Source organism: Rhinolophus sinicus, linkage group LG12 (assembly GCF_036562045.2).
Source record: "Rhinolophus sinicus isolate RSC01 linkage group LG12, ASM3656204v1, whole genome shotgun sequence".
Lineage (NCBI taxonomy): Eukaryota > Metazoa > Chordata > Mammalia > Chiroptera > Rhinolophidae > Rhinolophus > Rhinolophus sinicus.
The window spans coordinates 29,700,419-29,720,267 of NC_133761.1; the positions used below are offsets into that span (position 1 = coordinate 29,700,419).

Consider the following 19,849-nt stretch of genomic DNA (forward strand, 5'->3'; position numbering starts at 1 on the left):
TTCTCATCAACCCTCAGAGCCTTGATATGAGAAATAATTGCATTAATACATGTAAAGTACTTAGACTAGTACCTGTGGCACAATAACCACTATATATTAGCTGTTACCATCATTTTAAAGTTCAATATTGTTAGTCTATCTCTAGTAGACAAAAGTGACCCAATACCAGTCAGCTGGCAAGAGATACCGGGAGTTTCTCATAGGAGCCTCACCTGTAGGAGAGAGGACTAATGCCTTAGGTGCAATCCCCAGGTTTTCCTGGGAACCCTACCTGCTTGAAGCTGGAAATCTCTCCTGCTCCAGCCTCTATCACTATGGGCGTGCCTGGGGGTCGGGGAGAGGATTGTGTGTGAGAATACTTAAACTGTCTCTCAGGAAATCTGAAAATTTAGTGACCAACAAACAAAATTGCCTCGGTTTTCAACAGTGACTCCAAAGGACCGCAAAAGCAGAAAAGGCAGGAGAGATCCAGGCTCCCTGGCCCCATTTCACAGTATTATTTTCCTGACTATTGGAACCAGCTGTTAGATTCATGACCTTTATGAAGAGACAGGACCCTGGGAGAGGGAACAGGGAGGAAAACACCTGAGGGGACGAGGAGCGTAGGGGGTGCTGAACTGTTTAATTTCAATATTAAAAGAGATTTTTATTTGTAAACAAATCTCGTGAAGTAGGAAGAGTGATTACACACACACCAACCATATATGAAAGTGTATATGGGTGTGTGCAGAGAGACAAAAAGATAGAGAAACACGGAGAAGAGAGAAGGGAAAGAGGAAAGGAGGATGAGGATGAGAGGGGGAGGAGAAGAGGAAGGAAGGAGCAGAACAAGAGAAAAAAGAAAGAATTGGGGATTAGGGGGAAAGAAAGTTGAGACTCCCTCAAATGTAACCCATAGCTCCACCCCTGCACCAACATCCTTCTGCCTAAACATCTTACCAAGTTATTCTTTCCACTGATAGAAGGTTCTTATTGTAGGAAGATTTTACTTTGTGGCAGTCCCTGGAGTGCACCCTTACAGACCTCCAGCAGCAAGGAGAGACCTGACAAAGGCCCAGCTGCCGCTCAAGTAAGGCCTCCCCCAGACTGGCCCGGGCCAATGACTAAACTCAGCGCGGAAGGCAGGCCCAGAACTCCTCTGATGGCACAAAGGAGTGGATTCCCAAGGCTCTGAGGAAACTTCCTTAGACTGCTGGGCAAGCAAGATGCTTCCACCCAATCTCCCCTTCCTCTCTCCTGCCCTCAGGGTCAGACTGGCCTCTGGGCCTGGGGTTCAACTTACCCAGAACCCTCCTTATACCTCTGCACACAGGAATTCCCTTAATAAAATCCTCATTTGTTTAATCTCATCTTGGTGACTGCTCCTTGGAGGATTTGAACTAATACATAATCGTATGTATATTTTACCCGAACAGAGACAGAACATTATTTTTACCTATTGGTCCCAGTTTTAGTCACAGGAATCACTGCCCAAGTCTATTCTACTGCAACACCAATTTTTCTGGTCAAATATCCATAAAGGCAGTGATGAGCTGTCCTCTGTGTGTGTGCGTATGTGTGTAAATGGGTGTGTGTGTGTGTGTGTGTGTCTGTGTGTGTAAGGGTGGGGCTGGAGTGAAGGTGATGGTAGAGGAGGTAAAATGTGATGAAGAAATAGTGAGAAGACATAACCACTGATACAAAGGAGATCCAAAAGTGATGATTTCCTGGAAAATATAAATGATAAAACTTGGCCTGACTGGACAAAGGAAGATAGAGAAATTACAAGGTTAGTCAAGGACCTTCACCAGGCTCAGGCAGCTTTCAAGGAATTGATCATTCCAACATTGTTTGAATTATTGCAGAAAATAATAAGACATGGAAAGTTTCCCAACTCTTTCTAATCAGGTAGCGTAACATGGATATCAAAACACAAAGCTAGCACGTGCACACACACACACACACACACACAGAAAGAGAGAGAGGAAACAGACCAGTAATAATAATGATAATATTTACAATAATATAGCTAAAACGATAATAATAACAATAGCCAACATTTATTGTGTATTTACCATGCACCACGGACTATTCTAAAGGTTACATACCTCACCCCAATGCTGAAAGTCGAGATCTCTTACTATTAACCCTGTTTTATAGAGGAGAAACTGAGGCATGGAACGATTAAGTAACTTACCCAAAGCCACACAGCCAGGAAGCAGTGGGCCTGAGATTAATATAAACATAAAATCCTCAGAATAATATTGGTGAACTAAATCTCTCATGACCACACAAGGCTTATCCCAGAAATAAAAGACAGCTAAAAAAAAAAAAAAAAAGGAAATTTATTTATGGATATCACTATCTTAAGAGAATAACAAAAAAAAACCAATATGACAATCATTCTTGATAGCCAAGACACCTACAGTACCATCATGCTTAAAAGTCAGACATTAGGCCGGCCCGGTGGCTCAGGCGGTTAGAGCTCCATGCTCCTAACTCCAAAGGCTGCCGGTTCGATTCCCACATGGGCCAGTGGGCTCTCAACCACAAGGTTGCCGGTTCAACTCCTCGAGTCCCGCAAGGGATGGTGGGCAGCGCCCCCTGCAATTAAGATTGAACACGGCACCTTGAGCTGAGCTGCAGCTGAGCTCCCAGATGGCTCAGTTGGTTGGAGTGCGTCCTCTCAACCACAAGGTTGCCAGTTTGACTCCTGCAAGGGATGGTGGGCTGTGCCCCCTGCAACTAGAAAACGGCAACTGGACCTGGAGCTGAGCTGCGCCCTCCACAACTAAGACTGAAAGGACAACAACTTGAAGCTGAACGGCATCCTCCACAACTAGGATTGAAAGGACAACAACTTGACTTGGAAAAAAGGCCTGGAAGTACACACTGTTCTCCAATAAAGTCCTGTTCCCCTTCCCCAATAAAAATCTTTAAAAAGAAAGAAAGAAAGAAAAAAAGTCAGACATTAAAACCACTTCCTTTACAGAACCTCCTCTGCCATCCTACTGTTCACCATTGTACTTGACATCCTGAGCAATGTAATAAAAGAGAAAGTTTTAAGAAATCTAATTACTGGAAAGGAGAAAGAAATAATCATTATTCATAGATAACATAATTGCTTAATGGACAATTTTTGAGATTTAGTAACAGAGAGGGGGAAGGGAGCTGGAAAGACAGATAGATAGATGTTAGAATAGAGACGACTCCAGTTGAGTGGTCAGGTATAAGATCATAGAAAACCAAAAGCTTTCAAAGTCCAGATCATATTTAAAACCCTAGAGACATTAAATAAGGATGTCCATTCTCACACCCATTAGTTAGGATTAGCTAACTTTGTGCTATACTGATAGGTTGATACACTTAGAGATGAGAATGAAATAAAAGGTATACACATTGGAAGAGATGAATAAAAATCATTTGCACACAACATGACAGCATTACTGATACCCAACAGAATCAGCTGAACAACTATTACAAACAAAAGACAATAAAGTAAGGTGGCTGCATACAAAGATAACATTTAAAAATCAATACCTTTCCTATATAAACAAACAGCTAAAACATATAAGAGGCCCCACTTAAAATATTAGCAACATGATAACATACTTTTGGGTAAACTTAAAGTTTTTGAATAAACTCAACTGTAAAAGTGCAAGAATTGTACACCTGAAATCTACGTAACTTTATTAACAATTGTCACCCTAATAAATTTTAATTAAAAAAAAATTCTATTGAAAATGGTAGAGGAGAATTATAAAAAAATTATATTATCTTCTTTCTCCCTAAATTTACAGTTACTATGTAATGACATATTTTTTAAATATTTGTGAATTTTAATTTAGTAAATTCCACTCGTAGAAATTCATTCTAGGAAATGATCCAAAAATCTTGAAAGGTTTTATATCTGAGGATTTTTATAAAAGTCTTATAATAGTGAAAACTATGGCAACAATGTACACGAATCTACACGTACATTAAATGTAAGTCAATGATAGTAAATCCACAGCACATAATGCTCTTCAGCCATTAAAATATTTAGGAAAAAAATCATAAAATCATGGACAAATACTTATAGAGTTAGATGGGAAAAATAGAAAAATATGCAATATGACTAATTACTTAAAACTGCCTTTCATCGGCATAGTGCTTTATAAGTTTTATGGGGGAAGGCCATTATTTGTACCTTGCAAGTGGTAGACTTCCTAATCAAACAATTCTTAAATTTACAGCTTCAAGAATATTTAAAAAAAAAAAAAAAAAAAACAGGAGACAGTGTAACATGCATCATATGAAATCCTAGATATTCAAAGAATGTATTTAAAATACAACCTTCTACTGGAATTAAATATTTTTTCCCTTAAGCAGTAGCCACATTAATTAAGCTGAATTTTCCTTTTTGTGCCCTCTCTGTTAGATCTGTAGGGAGAAAAAAATTATATATCCAAAAGGTTAACCATAAGAGGGAGACTGAAGAAAACAGCCTCGATAATTCACAGACCAGATAATGAGTTCTTGATTAATGCAGCTGGCTCTAATGCCACCAACACTTTAAAAATTAACTCCTAATTGTCCTACATGTTTTCATGTTGTATCTCAGTTTAGAAAAGTACCAAATTACTTCCATAAATTGCCAGATGTTACCTTTAATGCTACAAGCAATATGCATATGACAAGAAACACAAAGAGATGTTTCAACCCTATAACTCTAGAAAATATTTTTAATGTAAAGTTTAATTACAGAGTCCTATAGATTTACCTCTGAAAAGTGACTCCATTTTAAATATCCCTACTATTGAGATAAAAAACCAAAGTGTTTCTTAGCCGCTAATAGACCAAAATTAATAAGTAGTAGATAAAGTGAGTGGATGAAAGCTTGACCAAACCTGAGAAATGAAAAATAGTGGCAGGTATTTTCAAACACAAGAAAGAAGAGAATTTGAAGACTCACCCCTTTTTTCTGTTTTGGACCTGCCTGCCTCCACTTTTCCCACAACCAATTACCTCAAGAATTAAAGGCAAATGTGCATTTTTTTCTAAATTATGTTTTTTCTAATTATATTGGTTCAGGTTGTCAGACCTTAAACTAGTATAGTCTGTTTCATCTTTGTGGTCTCAGAGCCTGGCATGTGCCCAGCTCTATGCCTGGCTTATAGGTCCTCGATAAATTACAAAGTGGAATAGACGTGTGTGGTGACCACTCATTAGCTGCTGTTTGGACATATTCATCCTGAACTCTGTCATCATCAGTTAGTTGGCTTAGAGATATGGGCTCCCTATCTCTTGACTAAGTTCTCTGAACTTGTGGTCTTTGATTAGGGAACTTGAGTGCAGACCTGGGTCATTGCTTTCATTGACAAAGGATGGGGGCTGTGAATTAGGGACAGTTCCCAGACCCAACGACTTGTAGTGAGGGAAGAGACCATGGCTGCTGGACCTTCTGCTAATAAACTCTTATAGCTGATGCTGAACTCTCTACAAAACCCCCCAAAGAGCTTGAAAGGTATCAAAATACTATATGTATTAAAACCAAAACATAAAGCTCTTTCAAGATAGAAAATATAATTTGAGTAAATGGAAAAAAATTCAATTCAAAACAAGTTACCATTTTAACCCAATCAAACTGGCATTGCTGGAGAAGGAAGTGGAATCTTCTCCTTCAGATACACTATCGGTAGGAGTGTTAATAAGGAGAAAATATCTGGATGACAATTTGGAATATGAACCAAATGTTTTTAAAAAGAGCAACCTTATGATCAGAAATGTCTATTCATTGGAACATATTTCAAGGAAATAACTAAGAAATGTGTGACGATATAGCTGTAAGAATAATCATTCAAATAGTTACTTCAATAGTAAAAACTGAGAAAAAAAGCTACCAGTACCACAACAGGGAACTGGTTAAATTAATCGAACATTGCCATTCGATATCAAACTATAGGGACATTAAAAATACTTATCGCCATAGAAAGCTATCTGTAATCAATATTAATTAAAAGAATAAGTTACTAAAGAGTATGTAAATTACTATCTCATCTCTGTATACCTAGAATACTTGCACGTAATTTTAGAAAAGTGTAAAAACATAGATGTCAAAGTGTGAGCGCTGTTAGCAGTGTTAACATCTCTGAGTGGTAGTTTTGAGAGTAATTGTATTTCCTAATGTTTTTACAATTAAGTATGAATTAATTACCTTTGAAAGGCCCTTTTAAATAACCTTAAAAATAAAGCTAAAGTAAAGGAAAAAATTTTCATGAGTTAAATCCATAAAGGTTGATCTCCAACTTTTCACGTTTGAAAATGATGAAAGTCCTTCCACACACACAAAAGCAATATGTTTGACATCAAAAAATGTAAAGCTCTGAATATTTTTTAATCTTGAAATCAAATGATAAACAAGAAGTGGGGGAAATGTTAGCCAGAATTTTGACAAACGTGTTAATAATTAAAAAGCTCTTACAAATCAATAATAAAAATATCAGCATCCCAATTTTTTAAATTGGAGTGAAAAATAAGAGCAGGCCACTGCAACCCATGTGGTGCAGGTGTTGGAAGGTGCCCTTTTCCCTGGGCAGAAGCCAAAGGGACGCATAGGTGGATCTCAGCCCCAAGGTCCCTTCATCCAGGACACAACAACACAACCATATGTCGTAGCTATGGCAAGAGCAAGATCTTCAGTGAAAAGGAAACAAAAATGACCAATAAACTTCTGAGAAAATGTTTACCCTCATAATTACCAAACTGCAAAATAAAACAAAAATACATATTTTTTGCTTTTCAAGTTGACAAAGAATTTTAACTCTCATTTACTGGTGACACAACATGAGAAAGACACTCAAATACTGTTGGCAGAAAACAAATTTTTACAGTCTTTTTCGAAGTCATTTTCAAATTATGAATCAAGAACCTAAAGATATGTATGTCTTTTGTTCTTGTTTTTCCAGAAACCTATTCTAAAGTAAATACAAAGATTTATATCTAAGCATGATTCATACTAAAGAAAAAGCAAAACAACATAAATGTATAAAATAGGAGATGGAAGAGTTCCTCGTTAAGTGTTATGTAGAAGAATACTTAAGTAGAGACTAGAAAATGCTAATATAACATTAAGTGGAAAATGCGGAATGGTATGAATGATGTAAAAATGGGGGGACCATAATCTGTATACTCTTTTGTAACCACATTCACATGCATGCACGTATTAGAAACTGTAAGAAAAATATATAAATGTTAGGGCCCTGGAATTATGAGTGATTTTTCTTCTGTGGGATTTTTTCTAGTTTCCTTTTTTTTTCCTCATGAGCGGATATTACCTTCGTAATCAGAAAAAGAAAAAAAAAAAGACTCCTCAAAAAATGGTACTTAAAAAAGAAAACACATACAAAGGTAAAACTGTATGACAAAATAGTTACAATAAAAGTCAGCCTGCGCTATAGCATTGAAAGCAGTGAGGATTCAGAAATGCTTCCAAAGCGTGATTTATAAAATAATACATCAAATACTCAGTACAATAGGAATCTCAGAATTGTAAAAACATTTTCAATTTCTTCTATATTCCAGGAAAATTAGGTACAACAAAATCTAGTTAGTCTTGAAAGCTCTGAATAGCATGTTCAATTCAGTTCACCTGGACAAAAACTTGCAACTTATAATTAAATGTTTCCCCGGGTAGAGACCTTATAGATATTTCATTGTTTAGGATGGATCAGGAAGACAAAAAAAAACATGTGAGTCTTTTAACGAAGTAACTGCTACCCCAGTTCATTTCAACCTCAGGATACCAGAAGACATCGATGAATTGTGTCCCAAGATTTGAGGGCAGATTCAAAAAAGCAAATTTGTGATTTTGTGTGGCTGAATAGAATACAAACCACACCTTTTGGGTTGTTTACTCAAATTGAAGATACATACGGGATAAAAAGATACACTGTAGTCTTTCGCTCATCTCCCTACCAAAAGCCCTATAAGGATGTGTATCTTTATTTAGACTTTAAACACCCAAAGAGGATAACAATTCTTGAAAATGTAAGATACAGTATTTGAGAGCTGGTGAATGCCTGCACAATGAGAAGAAAAGTATGGTGAAGGGAGGAGATACTACCTTCGTAATCAGAAAAAGGGGCAATTGCAAATTTCACTGCCGAGTCCACCACCAAACAGTATATCTCTGAGTTCCTGTTTCACAAACAGGAGTTCCTGTTGATTCCCACAATCAAACGTTGCTTTGGTTTTGCTCACATTTACAAAGTTCATTTCTGTTTTTCTTTTGAAACCTTTATTTTCTTCTTGGTATAATTTTGGCAACTTCAGTGATCCTGTGAGGCCATTTTCTCCCTCAAATTCACATCGTGTACTTTCTGTTCCCTGCTGTGGATGCTCCTTGGATATGTTGATAAGCAAATAATTTCACATTTGCGACAAAGCCTCCATTAAAGACTGCCTGCAGGAAATCCAGTGATGCAATCTCACACAGCCTAACTAACAGACTCCAACTCGAGTCTGGCATGATCTATGTACCAGCTTGTAGAAGCAGGTAGATGAGTCACACACTCAGCCCTCAGGGGAAAAGCAAGTCTACGTTACGGAAAAAATAAATTGCTGTTTAAAAAAAAAAAAATCTCAACTTTGCCTACAACTACTTTTTGTTTTTACAGAAGTCATATTCCAGGTTCTCCCTATTCTTCCAAAAGATTAAATGCAGCTGGACCCACCACCTAGTCTGTCCCAAGAGCATTCAGGTGGTATCTGAGATGACATGGAAGGCAGCCTCGCCCACAGAGAAGTTTCTCAAAGGGAAACTACACAGGCCCATGCAGCTTACTAAGTAAAAGAAAGAGTTCCTCTCCATAGCTGTTCCCCAGCTTCAGGGTATACAAATGTTGGAAAGTCCTACACCTATTCGTGCTGTATTGAAAAATAGTTGGACGGGATCACTGGGCAAATCCAAAAAGACAGGGTTGTTGAGACACAAAAACCCAACCAATCTGCAGGTGTGTGAGGCACAGTGCAGAGGGCACACGTGGCACAGCAGCAGTGAAGGGCAGGCAGGGTGGCGTGTCTGGACCAGAAGGAGGGGGGCAGGGACTTCTGCGGGCATCAGATAACTTCCACCTGAAGCCAGAAAGCAGGCAGGCTTTTCCATTTTATTTAGGGTATGTGTGTGTGTGTGATTTCTAAATGTCTCCAGCGCAGAATGACTACTTTAAAAAATAACCTTTAAATTTTTCTCCCTAAATACAAAAGCAGTGTTCACTTCAACAAACTAGAAAAACACAGAGATACAAATAAGAGACAAAAGCACCTATAATTTCTCTATGTAGAGTGAAAACTACTTTTAACCTATGGTGGTTTTAATCAGTCTTTATTTTTTTATGCCTATACACATCCTAATACACCATGAACATTTTCTCCTGTCAGTATTTTTCCATAATATGATTGATAATACTTCTATAGTATCCGATCATCTCACTAAACTGATTTACTAAACCAATCCTGTTTAGCTGGGCCCTTGTTTTTCGGATGTTTCACTTTCAAAAATAATGCTACCATTAATATCCTGATTATTTCCTTAAAATAAACCCCTAAAACTGAAAATCAGGTGTCAAAAGGTGGGCCCATTTCAACCAGTTTTGCCAAACTGCTTTCCAGAAAGTTTGTAATAATTTACAATCCTCCAAGAAATGTGTTTTCTCCAAATCCAGTTTTGTTAACCTTGGCCAATTTGACAGGGAAACTTGGAACTTCCCTGTTCTATAATCTGTATTTCTTGGATTACTCATAAAGCTAAATATTATTTCACATGTTTATTAACCCCTGTATAGCTTTCATGAATTGTCTACTTTTGACCTTGAACCATATTTCTATTGAAGCGTTTGTCGTTTTTAAAGTTTTCAAAAATATGTAAGGTATATTTATTTTTTCAAGTAGACAGCAAAGTAGCTAAAAAGTCGTGGTCTGCAGAGGAAGCACAAATGGACTTAAGGGGTCCTGTAACCCATCAAAAGTCCTCCAACATGAGAACCTTCCAGGGGCTACAGTCTGTTTTGTTCTGATACAATATTGACTGCAGAGAAAATCAACTTCAGAGACTTGAATCCTCTGACACAATAGGATACCAGAGAAGATTTTATTCCTGACCTAAATGAATGGTTATTGTGTGCTCTAATGTAAAATAATATATTACCTTACAATTGAAGTGAAACTGCAGGTGCTATTCTTATCCTTATATTATTTAATACCTTTTCTGAACACTTACTAAACTACTGGCTTGGCGATAATGTCTGACAGTCGGTGTCCCTAAATTATGTTTTATTAAGAGGAGGAGGAGGAGAGAGAAGAAAAAGAAAAAAGGAAGGAGAAGGAGAAAGGGGAAGAGAAGAGGGGTGGGAAGAAGGTGGAGACAGAGGGGGGATGAAGATGGGAGGAGGAGAAGGAAGAGGGGAGAGGAAGAGGAGGGGAGAGGAAGAGGAGGGGAGCGGAAGAGGAAGTTGTCCCATTTGCCCAAGGTTTTTGGCTTACTGAATTTCATTAAACGTCCCATCCATTCTGATATTGCCTCACTCGCACGCCATGAGCCTGCCTAGATAGAGTAGACCACTTCCTGAGCTCTCTCTGGCAAGACAGTACCTGCCTAGCCTTTCCATCTGATTTTCTTGTACCCTTAATCTGCCTGCCCAGTGAGGCTGCACAGTGGTCCTCTAGGTAAACCCTTGGTTTTACAGCCTTGTTGCCTTTCTGAATTCCACGTGGCACTCTGAAATCTTCCCACCTGCCAAAGTCTCTTTCTTTGTCATCTTAGTCAGACCACCTTTCATTTTGGTAAAGAGGTGGGGGGGGGGCATGGGAGCCGAAGCAGGTCCCCCTGTGCCGGGTACTCTCCTATCTTGCTAACATCCATCACTCTCTGTGAACCCCACTCCGCCCCAGGGTCCCTCTGGAGGGAGAACATGAGACCCACAGAATGCTGCTGCCTGTGATTCTCCTCAGAGATCATTTAGTTCAACTTCATTTTACAGACAAAAAATAATGGAAGAAGAATCCTCTGATCTTATGTTAATTATTTTATTGGCAATACAGGAAAGAGGCAAAAGCTACCTTTGTTCCTAGCTTCTTTGAAAAGTAAGATCCAAAAAGTACAGAAAGCAGTTGTTTTATGGGACTCACTGAACTGAGAACTAAAAACAACGATTTAGAGTCTAGAAAGAAAAGTCCACTCTAACTCACAGAAATGCGATCAGAATCTTAACCAGGTATTTCATATACTCATGCTTATATTTTAACAAGGAAATAGGCAATGCCTCCTCTGTTTCCAATCTCCCTACAAAATAAAAAAGACAGCATTTTTTCCAAATTAATCAAAACTTCAGATTTTCAACTCATTCTTACAACCCCAACCTGCCACACAGAAATAAGAATGTAAGGCACTGGTGTCCTTAAACCAAACTTTTAGCTCCAAATCCTTCACTTGGTTACTCACACGCCCCATGTAATTTCTAAGGCTTGTGTCCTAGGTCTAGGGTTCTGGGCTTCAAGTTAGAATCAATTCCCCAGGAGGACAAATAGCCACATGTCACCGCACCCTAGACCCCCCGCCCTGCAGGCCTTGCACAGTGACTCTACTAGGAGAAAAAGGCTAAAGCAGTTTCTTCCTGCTCCTCCTCTTCCTCTCCTTTCTCCATTCATCCCTTCACTTCAACCTTCCCCCCCTTCTCTAAAACCCCAATCTAAATTCAAGGGCCTTAAAAAATAAGAGACTCTGGCCCTGAGGGGTTAGCTGTTCTTGTACATTCAGGGTTTGGATGGAAGGCGGGCACCAAAATAAAAAGAAGCAACGAGAGAATCTTGCTGTCCTTTTCTGCTCTCGACAGCAGCATCATTCACACTTGTAAAAGAAGCATTACCTTAGAAGTGAAAGTGAAGCCAAATCACTTTAAAAGCGCTCTCCACAAAGTTCATTGCCATGTTCGTTACTCAGTAAAACAAGATTCTTCAGCAACCACAGGCAGCGACTGCTTTCCACTGGATACACATATACACAATCTCCATAACCCCAAATTACCGTCAAAATGCACACTGAAATGTAACAGCTTTTCCAGTATTTTCCATAGAACTCTAAAAATGTGTACTTGGTTGGTATTGTATATGGCAAATCAAAATGTGCTGTTTTTAGGAATAATATTACTTTAATCCTGTTAGTCACCAAAACACATCAAACTAAAACTAAAACACTTCTTAACCCTCTCATCAATAAAACTGGAGGGAAGGATGGAGGTAGATCCCCAAAGAGATATTTTCTTGCTTCTATCCCATTGAACCCATTATAGTCCAGTCCTTTTCACCATTTACCATTAAAAGACTTACAGCATGAAATGTAGTTTCCTGGTTATGGATAGTTGGATGGATGGATGGATGGATGGATGGATGGATGGATGGATGGATCTAAACCAAGGAGCTGGGGTGCTCTAAAGGATAGAAATACACAGGGCAGGTGGAGGGTAGGGTGAATCTGAATTTGGGGAGCCTAAATTTGAAGACCCGGGAAACTGTCTGAGGGACTCCCAGGTATAGGCTGTTGTTACTAAGCAACCCCCACTAGTCCTCCTGCGCCAAAGCAAAAATTCCTATTCAGCCTGTTGCTGCTCGTTAAGGAATTTTTCATGGACACGTTTGCCAAACTAATCACTCCTCTATTTCAGCTTAGACCTAGTTTTTAATAATTGAGCAGGAATCCTTGAATACCTTTTGAAAAGTAAGAGAGTGTCTGCACCCCAATGTGAATGCCAGGAGTCATGAATGAAGACTGTAATTAATTTAGGAGAAGGCTTTCCTTGCGCTAAAAAGAACTTAAAAATAAACATTTTACAAGGTTAAACTTAGTTGACTTGAATAATTAGAGCGACATCATCTGCTGCCATCATATTCACTCTTGGCTCAGGTAATAAGGGAGGGTTGCTGATGCTGTAACTACTAAGAGAAGGCAGCAAAGTTCATTGACTAAAATAATGACTAAAATCAGATTCACATTTATCTCTTTGCATAGAAGCTGTGCATATGTCAATTCCTGGTAAGTAACATAGGAGGGGGGAAAATCAGGAAAGTGGCATCAGGAGACAGAAGAAGGAAGAAAGGAAGGAAAGAAGGCAGGGAGGGAGGAAAAAATGTTGATTCGGACTAGGGAGAAAGTAAGAGGAATTGAAAATACTGTTTAACCAAATGGTTCATTTTTATATAAAAAGTCACAAAAAGGAACCGAAGCATTTGCTTGAATTATCTAAGACTTTTTGAAAAGTAGATTTAATACCCTAACATCAAAATAATAATTTTGTGTAAAGTATCTATATATTTCAAATACTTCTTGGGGTTATTGGGTGTTGTTGTTGTTTAATTATTTCTATGTATGTTTGATTTACCTGGATGCTTGTCTAAGTTCTCCTTTTGATTTTGCAGAGTCTAGTAGAAATTGCTAGATAAAGCTCTTCATCAGCTGCTCCAGAACTTACTTTTAATCCTCCTGGCACTGGGCTCATTTGGGTGACCTAAAATCTGCCGTCAGTTTCAAAGAGGACCAATTACAGGCCAACAGAAGGTCTAGTACCATCTTATCAGGGTAATACTTCAAGCTACTATTAGCCCTAGAAATGAAACTGCAACCATCATCTCATTAAATTATTTCACAGTGACCAACATCAGATCAGAACTCATTCGTTATTCTTTGACTTTGTGCTAAAAAGTAGAAATCTAGCTTCAATAAAATGACTGTTCTCAGAAAAATGAACACTAGTTTTAGATTCTAGTGAGAAACTGTAGAAAGACAAGGCTGGCCTTCTAACTCCAACCCAGCTCTCTAATGAGTGGGATCCAGTCTAAAATCTGAGCATAACACTTAGCTACGTGCCTGGCAAAGGCTCACACGAGTGACATCACTCCAAATCAAGGCTTTTGCAGCTCTGGAAACATACGATCTGTCAAAATGACCCCATTCTTCCAGAAGGGGCAGTTCAGCAAAACAATGAAAGCAAATGAGTTTAAGAAAAGGCCTAAGAATTCTTAAATCCAAGTTAAAAATTATATCAGAAGTTGCTCCTCCAGAAATAGCCTAACAAACATAAAATAAAGCCACAGGTTTAAGTTGACCTACACACTGATACACACTTGAGGCGTTGCATATAAATTGAATTTATTATGTAAATGTTAAGTATCACTTAAAGTATTTCACTAACTAACCCAATCATAAAAGGTACCAGGACACTGTTTAAATGCAGATGCCCTGGCCCCTCTATGATGGGAGAATCTGATTCTGTAGTTCTGGAGTGGGGCCTAGGGATATGTAGTTTTACCAAGTGTTTCCGGTGGTATTTTTGTAATCAGATGAGGTTAAGAAGTAGTCATTTAAAGGTGTCTATGGAAATTTCTATTATTAAGCACATACATGATTATCTTCAACCTTTTGAAAAATTAATCCAGATTTTCATGTTGTTGGCTAGCATTTTCTTATTTTTCTGATGGGTTAACTTTGCCTGTATATTAGTTTACTTCACTGAAGATGTGAAACTAACCAGAGCACACTGTTTGCAGTGTCTCATTTCCAAGCACAGTGGACAAGCCTGTGTTTTCTGGGATGGACAGAAGTTTGCAGAAATTGAATGAGGGCAAGAGGAAGGCAAGAAATGCAAGCCTTATTTTGCTGGAGGCTAATGTTAAAAGGATTGAGATAGTCTCTGAAGACAGGCAGGTTAAATTAAGAGTCTTGGGGAGGCCAGAGTGTCAGAGCAAATACCATCTGTACTTGGTCCCATACTTCCTCAGTTCTGATTCCCAGGGGTCTCCTAGAATGTGTGCATTTATTCATCTCTAAATTAAGGAGAGTGCAGGAGTTAATCTATGGTAGGAAAGAGAACACTAGACCCTAAACATTAAACTGGTGAAATTTGGAGAAAGACAAGACTGAGGCTATTACTTGATTCTTTATTATTCACCTCTTGACTGCCTGGACCATTTGTAAGTATAACTTTGTCTGTTTTCGAGTGTACTAGGTAAGTAGAGAACTGATTATGTTAATTTACTTACTGGGACCGTTATCTCTTTACCTCTCTGCTTCACCCACACCGGGGTCCTTTCTGATCCCAGAGCATGCCAAGCACTCTCCCAGCTCAGGGCCTTAGCACTTGCCCTCCCATCGGCCTTTAAGAAATACTCTTATCCCAGGTATCTGCAGTGCTTGACCCCCCACTTCCTCCAGGTCTCTGCTCAGAAGTCTTCTCATCAGAGAGGACAACCCGGACCACCTTATATAAATATCTCCCTGTTATTCTCAATCCCATTAACCTGCTTTACTTTCCTTCATACTACATACCCCCGTCTAATTTATTATGCATTTACTTCTTGACTGATTTACTATTTGTTTTCCCCAACTAGAATATAAGCAGCACAAGGGCAGGGACTTTGTTCTATTCACTAGTGAATCTCAACTCAACGCCAGGATCAATGCCAGGTATATAGTGCCACTCAGGACATACTTGTTGAATAAATGAGTGGATATTTTTGTGGCTTGAGAAAGATATGATTAATTCTTAATATTTGTGATCTTAAAAGATATTTTATAGCCAAGTGGAAACATTTGCAAACTTCAAATTTATAAAGCTAAGGAGTAAAAATTTAATTAAAAGGTTTCATCCCTTATTTCAAAGGTTATCCACATAAAATACCTATAACTTCAGGCATTTTCTGTTTCCTTTCTAGACTAATTTACTCAAGGTAAATCATGCAGAATGACTACAAGTAATTGTCCTAGATAAAAGAGGGGCAGGTAGGGAGAAGAGGGATTGATATACCTTGACCTGATAAATACACTATTGTTTTCTTTGTAATTTTTAGTCACTTACCAGATATTGTCTTGATTAAAATTATGTCAGTTCAGTGCAATGTCACTAATCATCAGGGAAATGCAAATTAAAACCACGATAAGATATCACCTCACACCTATCAGAATGGCTATCATCAATAAATCAACAAACAAGTGTTGGCAAGGACATGGAGAAAAGGGAACCCTCATGCACTGTTGGTGGGATTATAAATTAGTGCAGCCGTTATGGAAAACTATATGGAGGTGCCTCAAAAAATTAAAAATAGAACTACCATATGACCCAGCAATTCCACTACTGGGTATTTATCCAAAGAAATCTAAAACACTATTTTGAAAAGACATATGTACCCCTATGTTCAACACAGCATTATTCACAATAGTCAAGCTATGGAAATAACCTAAGTGCCCATTGATAGACAAATGGATAAAGAAGAAGTGGTACATATATACAATGCAATAGTAGTCAGCTCTAAGAATGAAATCTCGCCATTTACGATAATATGGATGGACCTAGAGGGCATTATGACAAATAAGTCAAACAGAGAAAGACAAGATGCCATATGATTTCACTTATATGTGGAATCCAAAAAAACAAAATAAACAAAACAGAAACAAATTGATAGTTGGTTGCCAGATGGCAGGGTTAGGGGGATGGGTGAAAAAAGAGAAGGGATTGAGATGTATAAATTGCCAGTTATAAAAACAGTCATGGAGATGTAAAGTACAGAATAGGGAATATAGTCAATAATACTATAGTAAGTATGTATGGTATCAAATGGGTACTAGACTTATCAGGGTGATCACTTCGTCAGTTATGTAGATATCTAATCACTATTTTGCACACCTAAAACAAATGTAATATTGTATGTCAACTGTAATTGAAATTTTAATTATTTTTAAAAATTATGTCTGTTCATGTCTTACTTCCCACTAGAGAGTAAGCTTCTTGAGGACATGACCCATCTTATACATCTTTTTATTCTCCTACAATGCCTATCTAAATTGTTCCAAATAGTAGGTATTCAAAAAATACTTATGTAATGAAAACTACATATGGGCAGCAAGTGAAATTATATATACACTCTCTGAATATAGATGGCATTACGTGTTTTTAAATCTATCATTGCCTTGCTAGAATACACATGCTTATTGACAAAGATAAATCTTCATAAAATTGAAAAAAGGAGGAACAGAGAATTTTAAAATGTGTACGAACTGTCCTAAAATTACTTTGCTTTAATTAGCAATAGTATCAACATTGCAGAACATAAAAAGCAGAAAATTTCAATATGAAAAGTCCACAACTATAAAAAAGGTGATGCTACTGCTTCAGTCTAGTCTCGCTAACTGGAATTTTCTTCGTATGCTATTCAAAAGATAACCTACATTTTGATAGGTTAATGGGAAAATATCCTGTGTGTATTTTTAGGTCACTTCCAGAAAACACAGACAGGCCTCCAAAGTAGATTTACCATGAAGCTGACAAAGCTCAACCGTCAGGAGCCCTGGATGGCCCTGGCAGGAAGCCCCAGGAACTGTGCTCAAGTATTTTCTTAGAGCCCACACCCCCACCCCACCTAACATACAGAATTGCATAAGCTTCAGGTACATAAAACCTGGACCCGGTCCTGCCACTCCTCCGTTAGAACATGAAGAAAACTAGGCTATTTGAAGAAATATGAAGAAAACTAGAATATTTAAAAACATGAACTAAAACTCATTTATTAATTTCCAGCATTTCTCAATAGTTCAAGCAGAGACGCAAGTGGGGCCCAAGAGTTTCTCTTTGCGACAAAGTGTCAGTATTGCTTTTTCCCAGGATACAAAATTAAGTCTTGGAAACCATGACTAGATAAAAGTTACTTTCATTAAGTGTAAGTATGTAATCCTAGATAGTTATTACCCATAAAAATTAAATAATGCATCGTACTGAAACCATATTGCTAGTGTTTAGAACTTACTTTCACTATTAAAGAAATTGCCCTCGTGGTGCTAAGTATAACTGGTTAAAATAAAAACCCATCGTTTCATTCTGAATTCGTTTGAATCGTGTTGTATCACAAAACTAAGCAGTGCAACCGAATGTTAGTAGTGATTTAATTAAGGAATTACAATATATCCTACCAGATATTCACTCGTGTTGCAACCATTTTTGACACAAAGATCAAAACAAACCCAAAAACCCTGTCATTTCGGCTTTGGCTACTGAACTTTTCAAAATCAAGTTGTTATTTCTTAAAAGCAACAGAGAGAATTTGGGATGAGTATGGGGGTATTCAGACAATCATCCACTTTCCTCTCCCTACGCCTACTCCTGCCCTCTTCCTGTATTGTAACACTGCTTCTTCCCCTCCGGTGTGTAGTACGCAGTTAATTTTTCGTTGTCGTGTAACGTGGTACTAATACGTACCTGGTAGAATTGTGTCTTTTTAAGCATGACAGCATGTGTTGTTAGATATGCCTACCCTACCGACGGCTTTACTTGAAGGGCAAGTAAAGCCCTTCCACCCCAGGACAGGTCCGCAGGGCGTTCCCATTGCCCCCTCAGGGTCCCTCAGCTTGGGAATGTCCCGGGTCACTTCTCCAAGGAGGGGCGCCGGCGGCCCGCGGCCTCCGGGCGCCCGCTCCTTGCCCGGGCGGAGACACCCTCAGGAAGGTCTCCTTGGGGTAGCCACACCACCGGGGTAAAGTTACCAAGGAAAGCAAAAAGGTGGCCACTAAGCTCTACAACTAGGACGCTGCCAATTCCCAGCCAGGGACGCGCCTGACGGTGGGGGGATGGGAGTGTCGCCATCGAATCCCAAGAAAGGCCGCGGGACCCACCTCCGGCTCCCTCCAGCTCCCGCCCTCGGCCCCACCTCCCCCTGCCAGCACAAAGCCGTCCCGAAGCCGGGAGCCAGGCCTGCACGGAGGCCGCCTGGACGTGAGTGGACCTGGGCCTGGCGACCCGCGCGGCTCAGGCCGCGCAAGCCACCGATCGCCGGCGAGTCTAAGTTCCCGTCCCGGACGGGAAGGACGCGCTTCCTTGCTCGTCCTTCAAGGCGCGGGAAGCCGGCTCGGCCGCCCCGGGCCCCCAGCCTTTCCATCCGAGAGTTCCCAGAGAAGGCCTGGCGCGACCCACGCAGTCCGGCTAGCCACGCCCGAGGTGGCTGCCTCCCGCGTGTAGCGCCTGGGCCGGCCGGGCCGCGGAATTGGTTATGGGCTCGCAGGGGCGCGCAGAAACCGTTCGGACGTGGATGAATCGAGAAGTTACAGGCGCCTCTTTGCGCCCCACCGAAGTGCAAACTCGGTGCCTCAAATCAGTTCCCCTCGTTTCCCAAAGGTCCTGCACTCGCGCACCTGCGTAAGGTGGCCAAACAACGCGGGGGCGGACAGGCAGGGTGGGGTAGGAGGAAGTGGGGGTGGCGCGGGGCGGTGCGGGACGACCCGGGAGACCCTGGGCGCCCCCTCGCCTCGCCTCCCGTCTGGGGCGCGCACACGCACACTCTCTTGCTCAAGTGCGGGAAGATGGCCGTTTCTACTTCAGTATAAAGGCTCTTTGTTGCGCTCACACAAAAGCCGCCAAGACCCGCTTTTCCAGCAGCCCTTTGGACAAATCGAAGGAACTCAGCTGAATTTCCAAATGGCCCTAGAAGCCTGAAGCGGTGGGAACAACTAAAACAGAGGGGACTAACAGGCCTTCCCGCCCTCATCTACCAAAACCTCTGTCAATATGCAAGTATTGGTCCTGGGAGGCTGGACCTGAGATACTTCGTAAGGGAGGAAGGAAAGAGGAAAACCTACTTTTACTATCAAGGCCCAAAGGGGGTATTAAACATTCACATTCTTGTAGGTTTCTCCCCTTAACCAGGGTAGAAACATAATCTGTAAAAAGTTTGGATACACCAAAAAGAAAGAAAAAAAATACCAACAATAGCAACTTAAAAAAAAAAAAAAAACATAACAAACCAGTTGCCATCAGCCCAAAGTGGTAGTAGCAGCAGCCGGCGCGTGTGATCCACTTAC

General features: G+C 39.8%; 1 protein-coding gene across 4 annotated transcripts in view; it reads right to left on the reverse strand.

The window, feature by feature from the left end:
* The window catches only part of GRHL2 (grainyhead like transcription factor 2), a 151,293-nt gene that overhangs the window by 131,089 nt on the left and 355 nt on the right, over nucleotides 1-19,849 (reverse strand). Inside the window, exon 1 of one of the 4 annotated variants that reach the window (XM_074316286.1) lies at nucleotides 19,793-19,848. The exons of the other annotated variants lie outside the window; for them this stretch is intronic. The gene's annotated coding sequence lies outside the window, so the exon portion shown is untranslated. Of the gene's footprint in view, nucleotides 1-19,792; nucleotide 19,849 lie in introns of those variants that run through there. 4 annotated transcript variants of the gene reach the window in all.